Genomic DNA, 18,592 nt, shown 5'->3' with positions numbered 1-18,592 from the left:
ACATTGATGTTAGTTAAACTAGTGAATGTTTGTTGAGGTGTGGCATCCCGGATTTGACATTTAGTTTGTTATGTAAATAGTACAATCCATTTTTTTTTTAATTTGAAAATAACTTCTACACTATGTAGTTGGATCCATGCACTATCAAAAAGAATGATTAGAGTTTCAATTTAACGTTTTTTTTTTGCAGAAATGTCGATTTTTAAAAAGGTGTGGAATCTGGAGGAGTTCCCGAAAGAATTTTTGGAGGATTTCCTGGGGAAATTTTAGAAGAAACTCCTGGAGGCATTTCCAAATGTATTTCAGAAGAACAACCAGAATTTCTAAACAACGTGAATTTCTTCTCTCACCTGGAAGAATTTCTTCAAAAATCCTTCACAAATAAATTTAGAATACCTTCGAAAATTCCTGAGGGATTCTTTCGCAAATTCTTTTGAAAATTTGTCTAAGAATAATATTAGAAACGGAAAAGGAAAAGGAATTTCCTTCAGGATTTCTTTTAGCAATACTTTCAGAGATTCTTCCATGTATTCCATCAGTTATTCAATATCATCGGCTCAATTCCGCTGAAATTGCTTTCAGGAATTTTCGAACGAATTCCTAAACGAATTTCTGAAGGAGGTCCTGAAATAATTTTTGAAAGTCTGAATAAGAAAAAAATCACATTGGTCGGCTTTATCATAAGCCAAATGGACAATGAGACAGAATTATAACCACTTTCTTTTCTATCTGTACAATCATTACAGCTTCAATTTTATGCAAAAGACATTATATTATGCTGAAACTAAATGGATCATAAAAAGGATTCAAATCATTATCCGTAACTCATTTTTCATGATTTATAAATTTCGAATTGATAAAGCATCCACATGAAAAATGCTGGAAAGCATTTCCATAATGATAAAGCCCAATAAACAAGTTGTAGACGTAATCTGCCATTTATTTCACCACCAACACCCACTTTATTTTGGAAAGTCTATAAAATTATCATAAAACTGTAGTTAAAAATCCTATCATCGATGGGCGCTCTGCTCATCTTAGTGTACTTACCTTAGCTGTAAATAACCTGGGTGAAAGATCCAAAACCAACAAAAGGGGATTGTGCTTAATACGCACTACATATCAAAAATACTTGGACGATTATATTGATTATAATCAAATACGAATCAGTTTGACATATAAAATCATGTACTAATATCAAAAACAATCTTACTTTTGTGATTTTTAGCAAAAAATCCTTCCTTATATGAATGCATGTTCGAATGATAAAACAAATACCCTATTATTAGTTTTTGCAAAGAAAAATACTGCTGAGCTGAATTGGAAGGAAAAGGGTGGAAAAGAAAAGTCTTTTTAAGTGACGAACTAGTTACATAGAATTGAGATGTTTTTTTTAAATAACTTGGAAAAAATATTAGTGATACCTAATTTACTAATAAAATTATGATTGACGATGATCTTCGCTACAGGAGCTGGAGACATATTATACCTTCTTTCCCGAATATTCCAAATCGGATTGTATCGGGAAGGGAAAACGAGAGGTACCTAATTTAATGCCATCTGCTTAACAGGAGCAATAAGCGTTGAATACGAAGGAGCAACTTTTCCTCCTCTTGTTGTCCAGTCGAAATCATCACAATCCCCTTCGACTTTAATATTTCAAATGTTGCGCTGCAGATTGACATTTGGTAGCTTGCCGCACTGTGTTGAGAACGTGCGGTTTTAAAATTTCGTTTTGGCAAAATGTAGCAGGGGTACTTTGAGATTTTTATCTTGACATGGAGAAAACAATTTGGGATTCAACGGAACGAAACGGATAGCATCTCCGTAAAATCTGTAATTGATATGTATTAAGTTTTGATATCGAGTTTTTTGTCTGTAATAAATATGTGCTTTTGTATTTGTTAGAATGATTGATTAAACTATGAAAATTATAGGATTTTATTTTAGAAATTTCATGTCCGCTGTCACACTGCGCTGCTGCGGCTAATTCTAGAGTGCTTTGAGAATAGGTCGTATGTGCAAAAGAGAGTCTCTCTTTGTCTCCATTCTCTTTAGATTATTACAGATCTATAATAAAGTTTACTTCAGATTTCTTGGCAGATATCAGAAGATTTTAGCTTTCTCTAGCGTTCTGAAGTGGAAATGTGGCAAAATATGCAAAACTAGCTTATGTACAAGCGAAAGAGAGCGTGAACAAAGAGAGCCTCTCTTTTGCACATACGACCTATTCTCAAAGCAATCTAGAATTGTATGTGAGAGAGATATTAATGCTGTCCAATGAGCAGCTCGAAGTAGCTAGAAGTTGTTCCCGTCCTGCTCGTTCTTTTTTGTCAACAAACGGGCATGAGCGTGACAGGAACAACTTCGAGCTACTTCGAGCTGCTCATTGGACAGCACTATTATATTCTATGCATTATCAAACAATAAATCATGATCGGTTTAACACGGGGTGTTAAAACGCTTAATATGTCGAAGACAAGCTCATTTTTGAAGATGTTTATACATTTAAGGCGATATTGAAAAACGAACTCTTCCGGCTATGAATTCATTAGGATATCGCGAATAAAAATCTAGATTGCTTTGAGAATAGGTCGTATGTGCAAAAGAGAGATTCTCTTTGTTCACGCTCTCTTTCGCTAATAGTTCGGCAAGTTTAGCATTTTCTGCTACATTTTCACTTTAGCACGCTAGACAAAGTTATTGTCTTTAGATATCTGCCAAAAAATCCAACATAAATTTGTGTATAGCTTTGTAATAATCGAAAGAGAATGTAACCGAAGAGAGGCTCTCTTTTGCACATACGACCTATTCTCAAAGCACTATAGAAATATGTTCTGTCGTACACCGAAATTAGAATTCCTCGAAGGCATCTGGGCAAAATAAGACATATTGCTGTCACCCCTCTTATTGGATAATGGTCGCGTTGATTGTTCGCTTTAGCGAAGAATATAAGAAACGGGCATAAATCAAACCGATTGGAGTGAGTCTTCTATGATTCAAGAAGAACCGAAGAAAATTTATTTGCGCTTGATTCGGTGGAATAGTAGTTTTCTCGGTTCACGAAATGAACAAATAATCGAATAAATAAAAGTCAAAGCAGCGGAAGATTTGTGCTCCACATTGAGATGCCAAATCCTTTGTTCGTTACTTCGAAGCAAAATTCCAATAATTCCAGTCGCTAACTATAAGAGCAAGCACTGCCAAAATCTTAACGGCACGCTTTCGCGGTAACGAAGATTTATATCTATTCAGTAGGCGTTGGATGGTAGGTACCGGAAATTCAATCAAGTGGCCCTTGACTTGCATCACTTGCATCCGCTTGCCATGAAGTAAGTTTCGTTTTAGTAACGGAGGAGAGATTTACTTTGTTTGGTGAGGCAAACCAACTTTTTTTTGCCTTACCCACAGTTCTGGACCAACATTTGAAAATGCTGGCCTTAAATTGATCTTCATAAGCACAGGGATCTCCAGAAAAATTCGTTGGTGTTTGAGGAAATGTATTGAAGATTCTCTGTACTTCTGAGGATTCCTGGATCACAAAATTACACAGAATTTGTTCGTTTTTTAGTAATTTGAATTCCTGAATTTGAAACTTTTTGAAAATTCTAGTTACCACTGAAGATTTTTATGAAATTTTTCAGAGTTTCCTGGAATATCTGGATATTTTAGATAATTTCTTGATACCCCCGAGTTTTTTTTAGCAATTTCTACGAAGCTCTGCAGATTTTTTTAAAAATCTATATATATAAAACTCAATGTTAGTATGTTTGTATGTATGTTTGTATGTATGTTCCAGCATAACTTCTGAACGCATTGACCGATCTCAACCAAATTTGGAACACACATTCTTTATCTTAAGGAAACGACGATAGGGGGGTTATGGATGCTGTTTGGAAAAGGGGGAGGGTGTGGGGGGAGGTGTATTGCTTAGTCATCGATCAACTCAGTGTACCTTTTGAACCCCTTGGCCGATCTCAACCAAATTTGTAACACACATTCTTTATCTTAAGGAGGAGGCGATAGGGAGGTTAAACATGCTCTTTGAAAAAGGGGGAGGGTGTGGGGGGAGGGGTTTTGCTTAGTTATCGATGAACTCAGTGTAACTTCTGAACCCTTTGGCCGATTTCAACCAAATTTGGAACACAAATTCTTTATCTTACAGAGGGGACGATAGGGGGTTAAGGATGCTCTTTGGAAAAGGGAGAGGGTGTGGGGGGAGAGGCATTGCTTATTTATTGATCAACTCAGTGTAACTTCTGAACCATTTGGCCGATTTCAACCAAATTTGGAACACAAATTCTTTATCTTAAGGAGGGCGATAGGGGGGTAGATCATGCTCTTTGGAAAAGGGGAGGGTGTGGGGGGAGGGGTACTGCTTAGTTATCGATCAACTCAGTGTAACTTCTGAATCCCTAGGCCGATTTCAACCAAATTTGGAACGCAAATTCTTTATCTTAAGGAGGGGACGATATGGGGTTAAGCATGCTCTTTGGAAAAGAGAGAGGGTGTTGGTAGGAGGAGTATTGCTTACTTATTGAGCAACTCAGTGTAACTTCTGAACCCCTTGGCCGATTTCAAACAAATTCGGAACACAAATTCATTATCATAAGGAGACGAAGATAGGAGGTTAGGGATGATCTTTACAAAAGAAAGAGGGTATGAGGGGAGAGGTATTGTTTAGCAATCGATCAACTCAATGTAAATCTTGAGCCTCATGACCGATTTGAACCAAATTTGTATCAAATATTTTCTGTCCTAAGGAAGCGATTTTAGTGGATATGAGTAAGTCATTTTAAAAAGGGGAGGGTGTGGGAGAGGGGTATTGCTTAGTTATCGATGAATTCAGCATGACTTCTGAACCCATTTATCGATGTCCACCAAATTTGGAACCCATATTATCTGTCTAAGGAAGACTATATTAGACTGGGTAGAAGCACAGAGAACAGACGTTCATCTTCATTCGCGTGCTTGTGTAAAAGTTTGTACTGGTCATTTTAAAGTATGTCGTTATGCCCCCGTTGCGCGGTGCTAGTGTGCTGATAAATATGGTTAAAATTTGCCGTGTTTGACTTTTTAGCGCTAGTGTTCATTCCGAATTGCTCCTATGCTCGCTCCTAGGTGGCAGTACTACATTGTTTATGACGTGTATGCCAACGCCATCACTTAGTGGAATTGAGTTTTTATGTCGGGCAGCCTGCGTTGGCGGCGCTAAGGTGCGATTTAAATCTTTACACACGTTTTTAACGAAATTTTGTTCCAGCATCCATGTCTGTTCTCTGTGGTAGAAGTGTCATAGCTGACTGAGAGGGATTGTATATTTATTGAACGAACAGTTAAGTATACCTTTTTATCGCATGGGTCAATTCAAACCAAACACGTAAACACGTTATCTCTACCCAAAAGAAACTATTATATAGAGGCTGGAAGGAACTTTTGGAATGGGAGAGGGGGTTATTGGGGTTGGATATTGTTTAGAAAACGACTTAATTTAAAATCCCTCTTATTTAGTACATCCGAGGTTCTTTGACATTGTACAATGCTCCGAAAACAAATTGCCCAAATTCCTTAAAAATAGAAAATCCTCGACAATAACATTTTCCCGGTAATAACATTTCCCACAAAATGACTCTAACGAAAATGATATTTGCCAAAAATGATACTTCCCGATACACATATCCCAGAATATGACATTTCCCTGAATATGACATATCCCTGAATGTAGCAGGTCATTAACATAACACTTTTTGGCCTAAGGTCATTCGACATGAAGGACATTTGGGATAATTAAGAACAGCATCAGAAAAATCTTGCATAGGAAGAAGCATTTGCTGGGTATAAAACAATCATAATTGTTACCCTTCATCGGAATAATGGTATGCCCAGTGAAAGGCAATGATTAATGTGTTTCCTTCTGAATGGTGGATGTGTTGCTTCTTTAAAAGTAGGCATTTGCCCGGAATAAGGCAATGGTTGGTGTGATCCCTTCTTTAAAAATATGCGTTTGCCCGGAATATGGCATCGATGGATGTTTTTCCTTCTTTAGAAAAAGACGTTTGCCTGGAATAAGACTTTTCAAACCCACGATCCCTTCTTCAAAATCAGTCAGTGTTTCCAAAAGCCTTCTTTTAATCAAATGATAAAATATGAATAAGTAAACACAATTACCCTGTTGACTGTTGGTTTTATCATTTTCCGATTTTAAAATAAAACTGCAAACCAAACTGGCAATTCCGAGCAAGGCCGGGTACATAAAGCTAGTGTTTCATATTTCCGATAATTCCTAAAAAAATCAGAAATTAACAAAAATTTCCAGAAATGTATCGAATTAAAACGCATGAATTGAAATGTATTAGATTTGATCTAGAAACAGCTTCAAAAAACATCAATACATTCCCCAATAAAGTAGCAACAAGAAACTAACGTGTTTGCACTCTGTGGGTGACTAGGTTATTGAATGCAAAAGGTTTAGAAGTGAACGCTCCCGTGAAGTCACTTGAAGGGTTGAACAAAAGTGAAAGTTGGCAACAGAATTAAGAGCATCATTCAGAATAACTGTAAGAAGATCTTCTTTGCGTAACTCTATATAATAGACTCTGCTAGTGGTGTATTCATCTTGATCCTACTCTATTAGCAATATCGTGCATCCGGAATAAATTTATACCGCTTTTGATACCGAAGTTGGATTTTTCTCCAGATACTGGCAACTTTCCCAACTTCGGAAGTAGTGCGCTGGATTCGCCTAAAGATGCGCTAAACAACGCAGCAATTAGTTTGACAAATAAAACTTCGGAAGAAAGTTCGGTTCGGAAGTCTCGACACATATGTGTATTTGCAGTTATACCATCATGTGTAGTAGGCCTCAGCAGAATTTTTACTAGAATGCAACTGACGACGTTCTATAGTGACAGTCTTATGAGACATTCAATGACCTCAAAGACTTTTTTACTCAAGTCAAATATCGGTAGCGAACCAACATGTATTCCTCAAATAACTTAACCTGCATTCAACAAAATGATTTCCGCTCATTTTTTGAGGCGGAACAGGACAATTTTTGTGAGGCAGCCTTCACAAAACCAAAAATCCATTTGGTTTGTAAGAACAGATAAGAACCATTATTATGGAAGTAAATTTAGTCTGCAATTCAATAATTTAACCGCGCTAGTGTATATGCACTGATGGAGCTAGGGCGTGATGGGGCACGTGACCCACCAAATTCAATATTTATTCTGAAATTTGATTATATACGCAATTTTGCAAGAGAGACAGCACATTCACACCATCTTGCGTCACAAAAGGTAACTAACGCCTGAAAACGATAGTCAAGCCACAAACAATGTGTGCGAATACCACCAGTGTGTCATTAGTATAACCCGCAGGCAAGCTATAAACAATAAACTCTGTACACGGAAGAAACAAACTACCCAATAGTGAGTTTAATTCACCCAACCTCGAACATCCGTACGGGAAGCCAAAATTGAGTAAGTAGAGTCGAAGTAGTTTGCCTTTACTCCCATGTTAAAAAAGTACCCAACGGAAAATTTATTGACCCAAATTTAAGTTTAATTCACTCAATTTCGACCTCAGGTAATAAAACTCAAAATTGGCTTCCCGTATTGAACTGGCGTCGTTGGATTGTTTGGCTCTTTTGTTTTTGACAACAAAAGAAAGAGTGGATGAAAGCGAAGAGAAAAAATAACTCAAAAGTAAGTTTAAAAGTACTCAATTTTGGGTACTTTTTTTCTTCCGTGTAGGAGAAATACATTTTGTTGTCAATTTATTGTAAATACAATAGACTGCACTCAGAAATAAATTTATACTAAATAGGTTACACTCAGAAATAAATTTATACTAAATAGGTTAGAAGTCATACTAACTGACTATTCGCCTGGTTGACCCCAAACTCGTATATGATCAAACAATACCGCGATAGTATAACTTTCAGTTAATTGTGAATTAGTATAAGTTAGCTTTATTATTATTTAGATTATCTTTCCAAGCAGATTATTATCCAGGATTTTTAGGTTATGTATGCATTTTCTTAGTTTTATTTTCAAATGGTACCAATCAAATTCAAAACAATCTAGTGTTTTCATCTTTATTTATTCATAAATTACCGAAAAATACATCACCACACTACATCCAGACGGATGGTAAGGAACAGGGCGTAAATTGTACGGCCAAATCAATGGAGTAGAGCAATTATGTTTTGAATAAAGTTCTGTATCTTAGCCGAGATCTTAGCATCAAAAATCGGTCAAAAAATATGCAGCGGCGAGTGAGGGATTTGACACACGTCTTTTCCTCTCATCAACTGATCCACAAAAGTGTCACGGCATTACGATTTTTCCGACTAGTTTCCTGCAAGAGTTTCATCGGAACGGCATAAATTACTACCAAGGTCTTCGATGTCACCCGCCTGGGCCCCTAGCTGCACAAGGGTGACCGCCACAATCCGCTGGCGTTGCAGTTCCAAGGCATGTTTGCCCCTCTTCTGTTTGGCTGCTCGTTCATGCCTTTACGCCTATTCATTCCTCAGTTTTTGATGAAGATGTGCAGAACTTCCTCCTCCTCCGGTAAAGAGTCCGTTGATCCAGAATTGATGACGCGCAAAAAATTCTTCTATTCCGGATGCCGTTGCTGCTACAAGGGAAAATAATTTACATTGAACATCCACAAACATATTTTAAACTGAACTCAGTATCTTACAGTTTTTGTCTAGGAATTTCAGATGCTGTTCATTACAAAATATATTTAAACACTTGTAGATGAAGAATAAAAGGAATGGCGATGACTCGATACGAATTAAATTAACTACGCGCGAGAAGAAAATAACTAATTCTGCTAGAGACAGATTTATACAAACCAAATATATATTCGCGTTATACCGGCTTAGTTTAAATTATAATGTAGATAGTATACATTTTTAAACTAAGCCAGGTATAATATTCAGAAATAACAAAAACGTTTAATTTCAAATCTTTCCAGGCTTACTTCTATTTCTGAGTGTGGTTTAAAAGTATAAAAAATCGTAACAATACAATAACCGAGACAATAAAAATATTTTTAATCGTCTTCCATAAATTATATTGTTTTTCTACAGTTTTACACCGTTTAATCTAAGGTTATTTTCTTTTCGGGTATCCTTATAAATACAGTATCCCTCCGCTTATCCGGACCTCGCTAATCCGGCGACTCGTTAGTCCGGATCTTGCTAGCTAGGAATTTTCCGGATTAAAAAGTATCAACACCCATTTAAACACATTATGCTGCCAGTTTTCAAATTTTTGCTGTGATTTTGTTTTGGTTCATTTGTATGGATTTGACAGTCGGATTAACGAGAGTAACCTCGATAGTCCAGTCAAAAGATATTTTAGTTACCAGATAAAGATTGTCGCTGTCGTCGCTGTCCGGAACATCTTTTGCTGGCGAGGATAGGGGAGCTAAATGTCAAAGAAGGAAAATCCATACGATTTGACAGCTTGGTACCCAACATGTTCCGGACAGTAGAACAAAGGGAACCGAAGCAACAATCATTATCTAGTATTTAACTAAAATATCTTTTGTCCAGCCATACATTTGTCGGATCAGAGGAGGTATACTGTACATATGAACCGGTTTCTGTTTGCTCATCTCTTTGCTGTTTTGTTTTGATTCTGTGTTCCGTTCCACGATGTTCCATATTTCTTTTCTCCAAACCATGTGCTAAATGACGTTTTTGAACGATGTTCAAATTTAAAAGTGTTCACATTAAAAGCGGTCATAATACCGGAGGTCTACACGTAAAAAAAATAAATTTATAAGTTATGGCAAAAACTCATTCGAAATACTTATACAATACGAAATACTCTTCATTATGCCACCTAATTAATGATCCAAAGCAACCAAAAGTTCAGATTGTACTTAAATTTGTTCCTATCCGAACCAATCGGTTCACTTTTGGTTCACATTGAGTTCCAAGCACATTAACGGAACTTCAAAGTTCGCTTTTGCGCTCCCACCATACAAAAAAATACTTAAAATGCGAGCTGATTAATCCAAAATATCCCCTTTTAAGGCTACCTTACACCTCGGGAAAATTTTCCGCTGGATTTTGGTCCCCGTGCCTTTTAAGGCTACCTTACACCTCGGGAAAATTTTCCGCCGGATTTTGGTCCCCGTGCATTTTAAATGGGGCCGGGATTTTGATTTTCCGTGCCCAAATCCCGAAAACATCGCATATGCAAAAATACATGGGGAAAAAATCCGCGGATCAAATTCCCGAGGTGTGAGGCTACCTTTAAATGGGGCCGGGATTTTGATTTTCCGTGTCCAAATCTCAAAAACATCGCATATGTAAAAACACGTCACGCTTAGATTGGTTTACCTATTTATGGGTACTACATTCACTCATATATGGGTAAATGCAATTCTACCAATATTAATAGTAAAACTCACTCAAGAAATCGGTGAAAGTTACTGATATTCTGAAGAAATCGACTTTACCTATATTTGAGTAATCTCATTCACCCATATTTGGTTGAAAAAATTAACATAAACAAATCCGAACTGATGGCGGCCATGTCACGGTCGTCGCCGTCATCGCAGTAGTTTTTAAAGTTCCCTTTTCTATTATTTATGCGCGCCGTAAAATCGATATCCGTTGATGTGAGTGCTATTTTGTGAGGTAACTATTTTGTTGTATTTAATTAGCATTACAGTCGGGATTCGCTGGTTGGGATCTTAATACTTGGGTCACTTTTTAGTTGGGCCTCCGCTGGTTGGGCCATGGCCCAACTAAAAAGCCACCGTACGTCAAAATTCAATGTAAACACGGAAAACTGGATTGGGCGTCACTGGACATCATTTGTGATGTTCAAGTCGAAATACACGTGTTCAAATGGCTGTCAGTTGGCCCAACTAAAAAACCGAATTCGTTAGTTGGGCCGAGGTCGTGGCCCAACCAGCGAATCGCGACTGTACTATGTTTTTATAATATTGAATTTCGATAACTTTCAGGTTGCAACTCGCAGTTCTCGACGAGCTTCTCCAGCTCCGATCAGCAGCACCATATCAACCTCCTCACTGGCGACGAAAAACGGATACAAGTTCCCGAACCATGAATTGGTCACAGCCGGCAAGCAGTTTTGTACATTCATGTGTGGTACCAGTGCTTCGGAATCCTCCAGCGACCGTCTCAGTTTGGGACCAATGGACAACTCCAACAAAAACTGTTGGTTCCAACATGCATTCTGCTCCGTCTTATTGTTCCCGATCGTCTTCTCGGGAGTAACCATAATAGCAAAGCAACAAGATGAACCGACAGAATTAACTGGAAAGGATTATCCAGACGGCAGGGTAATTCAAGAGTGAGACGAGAGTTAGAAAGAGGATGCTGCTATGTATGTTTGTGCCAAAGACCTCGCCAAAGACTATGTTATTTTGCTACCATCCGATACTGCTGCTAAACCGGATTGCCAAGATTGGTATGTTATTTAGTTTAAATTTTATAGTTGATTCAAAATATTTTAGGATTTAATAGTTATTTTCAATGTTTTCAGATCTTGTGTGGTGAAGGACAATTGTTTAATGGATCGATGCAGCAATTTATCGGTTGGACCGGCACAGCTAATATCCGCCAAGCTGTCACAAGTTCCGGAATGGCCTTAAACTTCCACCACATTATTAGTGCTTCTGTGGCCAGCTATCTTGTGTTCCCGAGATTGATGTTTATACCACCATACTGACGTGAAGCTGTTGCTGAGGGATGTTCCGATTAGTCCGCGATCACTGCCATCAATTCCTGCTGTTGATTATAAATCAGTAGTCTAGCATCCGGTAACCTCGCCGGCAACGAGAAGGTTTAATAAATTATCGAACTAGGTATATAATGTAAAATGTATGTCTGCAAGCCAATAAACGTTTTGCTTTATATTCATTAACTTATAAAATATTTTGCTTAATTAATAATCTTATCCAATACGATTTTTGAAACCAAAACAAAAAAATATCACCCATATTAAGGTAAATTTTACCTATAATAAAGTACCCATAAATAGGTAAACATTATCAATATTTCCATGAACCACTTCTACTCAAATATGGGTGAATGGTACTTCACCCATAAATAGGTATGTGCACTTTTTTGAGATTATGGGTACTGTTCACCCATATTTGGGTGAACTGAACTAAGCGTGTGGGGAAAAAATCCGCGGACAAATTCCCGAGGTGTGAGGCTACCTTTAAGGTAGTTCTATTTTGGACCCCTAGAGGAAGTGCATCCGAATATATGCTTATATCTATTGAAATACAGGTTCGATATGGGCGGAAATGACACTATTTCAAAGATGAAAGTCTTATTTATGAAACAGAAATTCGAAATGAGCTTCGGTTATTGATAAATCAGTGAAATTCGCCATTTTCGGAAACGGAAAATTTGACAGTTAGCCCATATATTTTCTGTCAAATATGCCGTTTCCGTCGCCGTTCCGTTGTATTGCGTTTGGGGCTTTATCTTTCAATTGGCATGCATCAATGGGAAGATTCCTGCGTTTTAAATTCCCAATTTCGACAAAAACTTATTGTGTACGTTCTGAGATTTTCAGTGATGTATACTTTTAAGCGTAACGCATTGTAACGCTCGCCTTCTTAAACAAACTAATTTCCTCGAAATTTCATGTAAATATCGCTTTTTCGCACGGGAAACCAGTGAAATAGATTTCCTGGAGCCAATAGGGGAATTAGCAGCGGCAATATTTTTAGTTCAGAAATCAGACAAATGTCGCCAAATCAAGTTGTCCAAATCAAGTTGGTTACCCTAATCCGCGGACCAAATTCCCGAGGTGTGAGGCTATTTTTATCCGAACTTTCGGTTGCTTGGGATCCCACATCAAAAAGCTAATAACATTCATAAGGCTCAAATTATCGTAATCCAGTCATTGACGAGAAAGACAGCTTTAGGTTTCAAAACAACTGCCTTTTATGCAACATTTTTTCCCAAGAGGGGAAATCGACGATTTACTCTCACGCTCTCTTATAAATATATTAGAGAAACTAAAGCGAAATACAACCAAATGAAGCATCCACCGGATATAATTATGTCTTCGCTATTGCCCGCTTGGAAACGTCTTCTAGAAATCTCCCGTGATATCTCTGAGACAAAAAAATGAGTCTCCTACACTCAGAAATATTTATATACCAAATAGTTTAATAGTCATTCTAAATGGCTATTCGCCTGGTTGACCCCAAACTCGTATTCGAAGCAACAATACTGGGATAGTATAACTTGAAGATAATCGTTCGCTAGTATAACTAAGCTTTATGACTGTTTTTACTTTCGATTTGTTTATATTTTTTGGGTTATGTTCTTTTGCTTTTCTGTTTTTCTTATTGGAAAAGTGAAAATAAAAATGAGAGTTAAGATTTCGCACAGTGAAAGTTATTAGTTTTATTAAAACCATGCGATCAGATACATTAATAAGATGTGAATGCTCGGGAGCTCTGGAGCTTCGAAGCCGCAACCTGTCATTTATTCGATGAACTAGAAAATGATGCGTCAACCGCACTGTGCTAAGTTGTCTTTCAACAAAACCTCAGGTCGCAGGGATTAACAGAAGTAATACAAATGCAGGTTCAAACGTTTATAGACGATGGGTGATCTTGCCATCGCCGCACAATCATCAAATACTACAAAGCCTTACGCTTCACCAGGGAAATAATCGGATTCGTTTTCGGATGTCGGCCGTGTCCATGAATAGAAGTGACGGTCCAGAAAAACCATTACATTGGCCGATTTGAATACCATGGATCGAGCCTTTCGGTGTTGGTCCATTTCACCAGGCATGAGAACTCGATGAACACCTTCCTGGTGTTAGCCGGAAAGTTAAATTTTGATTTTGCGCGCTAACCTGAAAATATTTTTTCCAAAATTTCATTCAAGTTTGTATTGCATTATATGAATATGATTTCAACAAAATGGTTTCACTAACCAAACCAAATTTTGTATATTACTTACAATTCCGCCGGTACTGTACGTCCTCTGAATTATGGAACCGATTAGCGTTGTAACCGTAATCAAATTTGGCCGCTGCTCCATGCCATACCCTGCTGGTATGAAGCCGGAAATGGCAGCTCCTGCTTGTTCCAGTGACATCTTCTAGTTCAGAGGCCTACTTATCTCCCAATGCAAGCTAGTTGTCCGCCACCGCACTAGTTGTCCGCACTTCGCCTTTCTGGCAAAAAAATCGCGGCAACATTAAACGAAATATAAATTTTCACAGAAGACAAAATACTAACAAACATTTTTTCGCGTTGTTTCGGCTTAGTATAAATAATGATGTTGAATAGTATACTTTTTATACTATGCAATGTTTAACAGTAAAAAATAACTGAACAGATTAATTTCAAAGCCTTTACGGGTTTATTTAATTTCTGAGTGTAGATATTTTTGGTCGATTTCTAGAACCTGTCAGACCTCAAATCCGCCTCAAATGCAACAACCGTTTAAACCGGTGTCTACCTCAAATTTTAGACGAGCAGACCGTTTGAACCGGAAGGGATTTGACATATCGATTCTCTTAGATAACGTAGAGATATCTAATAGACAAGGGTACCACAGTTCTTCTAGATTTTTGCTAGATGTGGTAGAGACATGGGTACCTAGTGATTCTTCTTCTTTTTGTTCTTGTTTGTTTTCGGTTTGTTTCCTTTGAAAACTATTTAATCATTTTGTTATAAATTTTATTATGAATATCTATTTTATTAATATTTTTTTACATTATTGCGAGAGCTTTTCACACAGGACTTTAGTTGGAATCCCCGCAGTATCACCCCGCAGAAATCTCTACAGGGTTTTCGTAGGACTCCCCACATGATTCCCGTAGGAATCCCCACAGGATTGCCGAAGGAATCCCCAAAGTATTCCCGAAGGAATCCCCAAAGTATTCACGAAGGAATCCCCACAGGATTCCTCAAAAGATTTTCTAAGGAATCTTTACAGGATTCCCGTAGGAATCCCCACAGGATTCCCGAATGAATCCGAGTCCCCACAGCATTCCCTTTCTTCTCAGACAGAATGTGTGTTTTAATGTGCCGGTCGAAGTGTTAGCCTTGAAGTTCACATGAACTTCTTCTCCAAATTTTGACATTGCCTCTCCATATGGCGCAATACAAGCTGTGCCTGGAGCCCTCGTGAGCATTGTCGACAGGCAAACAGTTCTCCCAGTTTGTAATGATCTCTAGCATGATCCATTATTGGTTTTCTCCGGAAAAAATGTGGCTACACAGTCAACATGTGTTCTCCGTGTTCACGTGCATGTTGGGCCTGATGGTTCTCCTAGAAGTCCTCAGCATACGGTTTGGTGTGGACGTTAACGTCGGCATGAGTTTGGTTTCGCGTGGGTTCGAAGATGGCTCCGCAGCTCGGCAATTCTAATGCCGCATCGCAAATGCTACAATTGCCTCCGTCTTGCGCCGCTCGGCAAGCATATCTGCGTTTGAACCAGTTCCAGATCGGTCAATCCTCGTTCTGTTATTTGATACTTCCTGCGCCATTGGAAAATAATAAAATTCATATAATTTAATATACATTTAACATTAAATCCTCAATCCAAAACTATTTTAGCTACCTAGGGTGTTTATGTCCTGTTATTCTTAATTACACGGCAATGCACATAATTAAATTTTACCAAATTTTTAAAAAATCATTCACCGGCGGAAAACGAACTAAATAAAATGGCGATGCAAGAACATGCACGGACGCCGCGGGGCGCGGACTACGGACTGACTGAATGAGAAATTTTTTGACAGAACCGCTTCGATTTACAAGAGTGTGGGTAAACACACACACATAAAAAGCTTAAAAGGGAGTTGGACGAGCCTAAGACGAAAATGAATCTTGACTAATGTGGTTTGCATCTTATCCAGGTAGATTCCTGTTCTCTTTTAGACATCCTTCCAAGTGGGTGGGTGATGTAGTTTTGAAACAAAAATAATTCCCCCACACGCTAACTTTCACCTACACTGAAACTAAGAACGAAGTAATTTTAACCATGATCGTGTAGTAAAAATAACATTTCTGTGTATTGTTAAAATAAATTGATAGATCTTATCAATAACAACATTGTTGTTAAATTCACTATGTTGTCATGACATATTTTACTATGCCCATAGTGAAAAAACTGCTACTCCTGTTAACTTGATATTTTTTTTCAAAAGCACGCAATTTTATTCACTCTGTGCTAGCAAATTTTAGTTCTTTAATTATTTATATCATATAATGATAAAATGTGTGCACCAAAAGGCAATCAAGTTGTAGTAATGGATGCACAGCAAATTGATGGTTTGTATAGCCATGTTTCAGACAAAATTTATCCTCAAACTTTGTTTTTTTTTCAGCCCGTGACAAAAAACCGGAGCTCTGGGAAATTTATTATATTTTTACCTGTATGATTTTTGTTGTTGCATTGAATTGTATTAAATTCATATGTACTTTTCTATAGAACATGGCGTAATGATGGATTTTGTGACCATCTCAGCGACCATTGACGATGCAGCCGTGAAGGAATTTTGTAGCAACGAGATCCGAGGATCGGTAATTCCCCCGTGTTTGCATCCAAACAATATCTCTCGTAAACACCTTCTCATATTCTGACTACACAAGTTACTTTGACTTTTTGAACAACAATCTCGGATGGAACGCAAACGGAAAATTGGGACCCAGTTTCATAAAACGCACCTGCGTTAAAACAACCAACATAGCGAACACCAGGTTTACCGTGGTTGGCCAAGTGGTCAAATATTACAATGTGAATGGCAACGTCAGGTATTTTACGATTTTACTAAAGTATCACGTAGAAAACCTTACCATTTCTACTATTAATTAATCTCGTTATGTAATAATTGCAATTCGTAAAGAAAAAATAAAACATTATTTTTAATTTAATCATTGTGTATATTTATTGTACTTCCAGTTGAAAACCGAAGTGAGCTCTCGCGACAATCGAGTTTTCTCCCGTTTCCTTTTGTCGCAACTACGTCGCGACTAGTGCGCATCATGGCGCACGGTGGTGGCATAGATGCGCACTAGTCGCGATGCAGTTGCGACATCAGGAAATAAGGAAAAACTCAATCGTCGCGAGAGCTCACTTCGGTTTTCAACTGGAAGCACAATATAATACCAAAAATAGAGACAAACGAAAAATTTCCATTACAAAAAACTACTGCGTAGTGCAGTTGAATTTACCGCACAATTATTATTTTAAATGCAACAAATTGTTATTTTTTTAACCTTTTAATTCAGTTTAAATAACCATGTTTCATGGTAATTTTGACATTTGTTTGTACATTTGTTGCCATGGTAAAATTTACTACAGATTATGTTTGAAATGAACGCGGTATGTAGTCTGCACAAATCAATTGGTGCTGTGCATTTAAATTGAACTATCAATATGGTAATTTTTACCAGAATCCTGTTTTCAGTGTACTCAGTGACTGAGTAAAATTGAATTGCTCTCTCTTTCTATCCCACGGAAATTTTACTCAATTTCCGTCAAAAGGCTGCCTTAAGGCTGCCTCACACCTCGGGAAAATTTTCCGCCGGAATTTGGTCCCCGTGTATTTTAAAGGGGCCGGGATTTTTATTTTCCGTGCCCAAATTCCGAAAACATCGCATATGCAAAAATACATGGGGAAAAAATCCGCGGACCAAATTCCCGAGGTGTGAGGCTACTTAAAAGCAGGACAACTCAAAACTATGAGTAATCCTGCTTTTGACGGAAAATGAGTAAAATTTCCGTGGGAAGAAAAGAGATGGCAATACAATTTTACTCAGTCACTGAGTACACGTAAAAAAATAACCTTATATGTTATGGCAAAAAACCATTCGAAAATACTTATACTCTTCATTATGCCACCTAATGAATGATCCCATATCAAAAAGCTAATAACATTCATAAGTTAATGAAAAGTATAAGTTTCCGAATGTACGTGACTAATGTGATGTATAAGTTTTTTCTTATACATGTCATTAAGCGCCTGCTTTGGCAAAAAAGTATTAGAAATATTAATAATAAACAACATTAATTTTTTTTACGTGTAGGTGAAAGTTAGAGTGCATCCAGCTGGAGACTGCTTTTTCTTCTCGGTGGGTGGTTTTGTTACTGGGGGTGGTACGAGCACGTGGCTGTCTTTCGCATCAATGACTGGATGACGGTATTGCTTTTTGCATTGAAACTTTTCGTTTCGTCACTGAAACCATTGACACTTGTCTTCAGCGACTGCTTACGCGATAGAGCATTTGAACATTTTATTCACTCATACATCTATGTTGCTGTCAAAATGGGCATTTGACAAATAAATTTTCAGCTGAAAGCTCTATTTTTGACACCGGTACACTCACACAACCAAATCAAAAAATCAGGAGTACCAACTTGACCACTATCTCCTTGTCGCCGAGTCTGGCGCTGAGTGCTCGGCGCGGAAACCCATGCAAAGGTGGGAATATTGTAGATCCAGTTGAAAACCGAACTGAGCTCTCGCGACAATCGCATTTTCTCCCATTTCCGTATGTCGCAACTGCATCGCGAGTGGTGCGCATCTATGCCATAGTCGTGCG

General features: G+C 37.8%; 1 long non-coding RNA gene across 1 annotated transcript; it reads left to right on the top strand.

Annotated features, from left to right (window-relative positions):
- The first annotated feature begins 10,552 nt into the window (after positions 1-10,552).
- On the top strand, positions 10,553-11,816 carry LOC134206019 (uncharacterized). Its single transcript, XR_009978237.1, has 3 exons — positions 10,553-10,666; positions 10,999-11,465; positions 11,541-11,816. It is a non-coding gene; the product is annotated as an uncharacterized LOC134206019 (long non-coding RNA).
- Positions 11,817-18,592: the final 6,776 nt, after the last annotated feature.

The sequence above is a fragment of the Armigeres subalbatus genome, chromosome 1 (assembly GCF_024139115.2).
Source record: "Armigeres subalbatus isolate Guangzhou_Male chromosome 1, GZ_Asu_2, whole genome shotgun sequence".
NCBI classification, from domain to species: domain Eukaryota; kingdom Metazoa; phylum Arthropoda; class Insecta; order Diptera; family Culicidae; genus Armigeres; species Armigeres subalbatus.
The sequence above is the reverse complement of the archived record's forward strand: the minus strand, read 5'-3'. Positions and strand labels throughout refer to the sequence as shown.